The sequence below is a fragment of the Gadus chalcogrammus genome, chromosome 6 (assembly GCF_026213295.1).
Source record: "Gadus chalcogrammus isolate NIFS_2021 chromosome 6, NIFS_Gcha_1.0, whole genome shotgun sequence".
NCBI lineage: Eukaryota > Metazoa > Chordata > Actinopteri > Gadiformes > Gadidae > Gadus > Gadus chalcogrammus.
This window is the reverse complement of record NC_079417.1, coordinates 7,476,869-7,482,610: the sequence shown is the minus strand read 5'-3', so window position 1 is coordinate 7,482,610 and position 5,742 is coordinate 7,476,869.

Below are 5,742 nucleotides of genomic sequence, written 5' to 3'. Positions count from 1 at the left end.
GCTTTTTTAATAGTCAATTGTGTGTAATTTTTTTAACGAGTCCTACCCATCCAAATAGTTATTTGTAATCAGGACATAGGAAGTTGGTTCTCTTCTATCATGGACCTATTAAAGTCTAATAGGTCCATGATTAAAGTCTTCTATACCATATTGCACTGCCATGTTTCTATAGTAGCCCAGAAGGGACAAACGGTTCGAGCAACCACATCTTTTGCATTTTAAGCAACCCTAATCGCTACTTGTAAGGTATGACCTAGTTGTACTGACTTGGCAACAAATTAAAATGCATAAATCGATCAATTAACTTCATCACCTGACCCTTTTTTTTATCGATGCTGTCATGGACAATGACATCATTTTGGAAGTACATAATGGCACCCAAAAGGCATGCCAGCTTATCCTAGGCCATTGGAATGGTAGGGGAAGTCAGTTGGTTGCAATCTGCAACCTCACCGCTAGATGCCACTCAATCGTACACACTCTTTAAATATGAACTGGTAGGCCTAACCAACTTTCCCCCGGCCCCGGCCCCTCCCTCCACTTTTACCTCTACTGCTTGTTTACTGACAAGGGCTTGTCGTTCAGAGCTCGGTCCTATGGTCGCTTTCCTAAATTAAGGGCCCAGGGGTCAGGGGTTGAGGTTCAGTGAACATCTAAGAAAGTTCCAGGTTAGGAGAAGGTAAGGGTTAGCATCTCAAGGGGAGAGCTCAGGACTCCTCTAGTGAACAGTTAACACACTCAACTGCAGTGGTAGGTTCCTTTCCTTAACCTATTTGTGGGTTGGATAGAGTCCTGTAAAGAGTAGCCTACTCGTCTGGTCCCTGGGAAGTACGTTTTTTTCCGGGCTGATGTAATGGGAAAATATTATTGGCCTGTTTTCTTGACCCCCTGGGGAACGTCGAGAAGCGAAGGGTTTCCATCTGATAAGGCACGGCTTCGAACCTCTTTTCGGGCTGATTTTCCATGCAGGGGACCTCAGCTTTGTGTGATATAGTGTCAATGAAGACCAAATATATATAGGCTAGCTTTAAATTTACGGCAATACTGCCGTTCAAAGTCTTGAAATTATACGGAGGAGGCGTGGTTGGCTGGTGTCATATTTGTTGGGAACGGCATATGCCGTTCAACCTGAACGGCAGCCGTTCCAGAACCCGTTCCACCTGAACGGCATGTGCCGTTCCACCTGAACGGCATGTGCGATTCCACCTGAACGGCATATGCCATAGTCGCAGTGGCACGTGCCACAGGCCAATCAACGACCTCGGCGCTACTGGAGAACCGTTATTTCCCAAATTGACCACCATAATTGTTATCAAATTGGATTACTCTTTATTCTCCAAACGTTTGGACAGTTGTGATTGTGATTGACTAAGTCCGATATTCATACCACAAAGCTAAAAATCTGCTCATCTGGAAATCATTGCCCATTAAAAAAAAAGCTCAGCTCAGCTCAGTTCAGCTCTCCCGTGCACCACATGGAGAGAGATAAGTTATCTCTCATGGAGGGAGATAAGTTATCTCTCTCCATGTCACATGGAGAAAAATACGAGGGGGTCCGGGGGGGCTCGACCCCCCCGTTTTACCGATGAGACCCCCTGAAAGCCTCAAAAGCAAAATTTGAGGGGGTCTCAAATTTAGTAAAAAAAAAAAATACATATTTTATTGTCACTAATGGTCACTGAAGTATTTTTAAGCTCACCATGTCCAGTATTCAGAATTCAAAACATTTATTAACAAATATGTTATTTTTTGCCAAGCGGAGCCAGCAAGTCCTGTGTACGTATGGAAATTATGCATGTTCGCCAAACAGAAGAAAGACGTGTTGAAAAGTCATACTATAAACGGCTAGCAAGCGAAAGCTAAACCAGAGTGTATCACTCACACATTTGGGTCCATTCTAACTTAAGGTAAGAGGCTATCTTTTAAATCTTTGCAGTGACTGAATTGCCTGCAGGCTTTCATTCGCAAGTGCACTGACTGATAGCGTGCCCGTCTCCGATAGGCTATAGGCCTACCTGGCATTTATTCAGTTGTTGTGCGCCATATTGGTGCCAATTATTGTTTTGTTTGCATTGGAATGCACAACTTTGCCTCTCCTTGTTATAAAACATTGTGCGTCCAAACCAGAGGCGTCGTCAGCCCCTTTTTACTGGGGCACGTGCCCCAGTAAAAGTCTCCAGTGCCCCAGTAAAATTCCATTGATCATTATTAAATTAATCTGCAGAAGCGCCGCTCTCGCTATGGAATCGGCAGGATTCATCAAGTACATCTCCTGCTGCCTCGGGAGTCTTCAGTCGAGCCTGCCTCTTACCAGCCAATCAAAAAACGAAAGGGGCTACATAAAAGCCAATCAGAAAATAGCCCTATTGTATCTGGGTAAGATTTAACGCAACAACCAATGAAAAAAAACTGTTATTTACGGATTCGTCCACGTGACTCTTCTGAATGTTTCAGTGGTAAAGTGTGTAATGTATGACCAAGTGTTTCTTTCTGTTCAATAGTCTAGATAGAACTTTATCAATCCCCTGTAGGAGAAATTTGTTAATAAAACAATAATGGTAAAAAAAAATAAGGAATCTCCCACTTCCGGCTTCCATGAAAGAGAACCATACTAATTCACACAATAGCGTTGATGCAAATCTAGCATTAAAGGTTAATTTAAGGAAGTTCTCTCCAGTCACGCTGAAACTAGTTTGCTAGTAGTAGCGCTTTAATTTGCAGTGTAAGAGAATTCTGAGAAATCTGAATGCTGACAAAATTCTCAGAATTCTGACACTGCAATTTATTTGCACGCTACGACTAGTGAACTACTTTAAAAAAAACTCGACACTGCGACCAGGCGACAAATGACTGGTGAGAAGCTTCTTAAATTAACCTTTAATGCTGGATTTAATTATCAGAATTCGGATTTTATCCAAGTATTCTGACTTTATTATCAGAATGCTGAATTTTATCTCACAATTCAGAGTTTATTAGCCTATTCGATTTCTGAATTAAAATTCTTGTGATGAATAATCTACATTTGTACAGTCGATGTGCAGCACTTTAATTCCCGTCAACTTTGTTTTCTAACACCAGCATTTCCACAACTATGCTCATGTTCGTGACTGCTATAGGCCTACAAAACCATTTATAGTGCATCTATTTTTCTGCTGGGTAGTGATAGTCGCCCTAAATGCAGCTTTAATTTGGGCTCTGATTCTGAATGAATGCCGCTGCTGAACTGTGTGAATAAATAAAGGGAACTGAAATCTAAAGAAGACATGTGGTTTTGATGTAGGCCTACCGTGAATTCCAGCTGAAAGTGGAACATTGCTGCCATCAGGGGAAATTAATGTAACCTAGGCATATTGTAAGTAGCTTTCAATTCCTTGTTTTTTTGTTAATCATGTTTCGTTGGAAACCACGGGAGCTGGAAACAGCCCAGAGTAAGTCATCTCCTTTTTTAACGTTACAACAAATTCACAACTTGTTTGACACAAACAATGACAACTTGATTGCTGTTAAAGAATGTTGCCCACATAATTAGCACCAGTTTTTCAATACTGGGCGTCTGTAGCCTGTAGTTTTATAGCACACACACACACACACACACACACACACACACACACACACACACACACACACACACACACACACACACACACACACACACACACACACACACACACACACACACACACACACACCATGCGTGCACGCACACACGCGGAAAATGAATAATGAATGAAAAATTGTCTGTCTTCAAAACTTGAGGAAGTTTTAGTGGACAAAAACTTCCTTAACACAAAAAAGGAAATTATGGATATACAGGGTGTTTTTAACATATATGGATCCAACAATGTTCCCAACACTGACACAGATAATTCAGATCATTGCACTCACAATTCCTGTAAACAGTTGTAGTTGTGAGCGATCTTTCAGTGTGTCGAGAAGGCTCCACACCTGGCTTAGGTCAACCATGGGGCAAGGAAGGCTTCACCAACTTTCTCTTTTGTCCATTGAAAAGGAGCAACTATGCAAAGTGAGTCAAAGCCACGTTATTGACCGCTTTGCCACCATGAAGGCGCGGCGATACAGCTTAATAGTGAAAAAATAATCATTAAAAAAGGCTCTATGCAGTAGTGTATGGCCTTATTTAGTTTAATTTAAGAGCTTTGATGGTTCTATAACATTTTCCAGGTTGATTGGTGGCAATGAGCCACCTCACCTTAAGTCAGAAATTCTATTAGTTTTAAACCTTGTTTCTTGCCTTTTTAGTACATGTCGTTCTGGCAAAATTATGCTGTTTCCACACAGCTTCTAAATAAATATAGATGTGTAGACTTCTCCTGATAAAGAGGTGAAGGTCATAAAGAGACTTTTTGTTTATTTGTCAGTTACCTTATTTGTAAATCTTTGAGATGTGTATGTGTTTAAATAAATATAATTGTACGGTACTCATGAATCCATCTTTGCGTCTTTACCTTTACCAGTGCTTTGATATAGCCTACAATATGACAGTGACAATGATTTTGAAGCTTGTACATACCCTTCTGTATCCATCTATTTCATATTGTGCACACGTAAAAAAAAAATGTTGGCAGTTGGGGGCCTTTGCCCCAGTAAAACTCTAGGTCTAGCAACGCCCCTGGTCCAAACAACTTTAGCCAATGCAGCCTCCTATGTCAGTATTACATAGGAGGCTGCATTGGCTAAATTGTTGCTTTTTCGTATAGGCTATCGGATTATCAACAATTGTTGTGTGCGGGTGTGTGTTGTCATATATTTCGCACACTGGAGATAACGATTTCGTTTCCAAAAAAGCAAAGGGCATGATTCCTATTTATACAATGGGAAAATAAGGATTCAGAAAGCTAATGAGAACATCAGAACCACTTGCTCAGCAGGACAGATTTGGCCCTGGAAACATTCTTCAACTTTTCAACAGCGTCAGGCAAAAAGTAAAGTTGAAACCGGTTTTGTTATAACTTCGGACCTGCTGTCAAGTCGCATCATTCAACCGCGTTTGAGCCCGGCCCTGCACTACGTCAAAGTTGGGGGCTGAAAAGTACCTGCGTGCGGACAAGCTATTCAGGCGAAGATCATCCATGCGAGATGATTTTTGCAATTACATCGTATCTGTAAACGCGTTGAAGCTCGACGATGAGGCAGGTAATCCAAAAAGTTCTTCCCTCTGGAGTTTATCATTTGTTCCCCCCCGTGGTCCATGAGCTGGATCTGGTTGATATGTGACGTGATTTCCAGGGTTCTTGCAGATACCACGCGCTATATGTTTTGAACACATCTGGGTTTGAAAAAAACAAATAACATGTTATATGTTATACTTGCTTAACCCATAGGGGACAACATGAATACAGACCAGAAGCAATTTCCAGCAGAAACTAAATATATCTATATTTTTTTTTTTGACAATTATATATTTTTTTATATCATGAGCTCTATGAGAACAATAAGACACTAAACTTACAATTTATACACTGAGTCCCTCCAAAGTCTCTGCAAGAAACTGCATGTTGCAGCACCACTATGACCACTAGATGGCAGTAACGACTTGTAAAAGTAATTTAGTTTCCCTTTCATTGGTTCTCAATTGTAGAAATGTATGTTTAGAGAGCACTGAATATATGTCTGTAAAAATAAGTCCGCGAATTTCGTCATGGGGCAAGGCCATGGGGAAAGGCCATTTGGCCTTTGGTGTTAAGAATTATTTTAGGGCTCAAAGGCACAGGGGTGCAAACT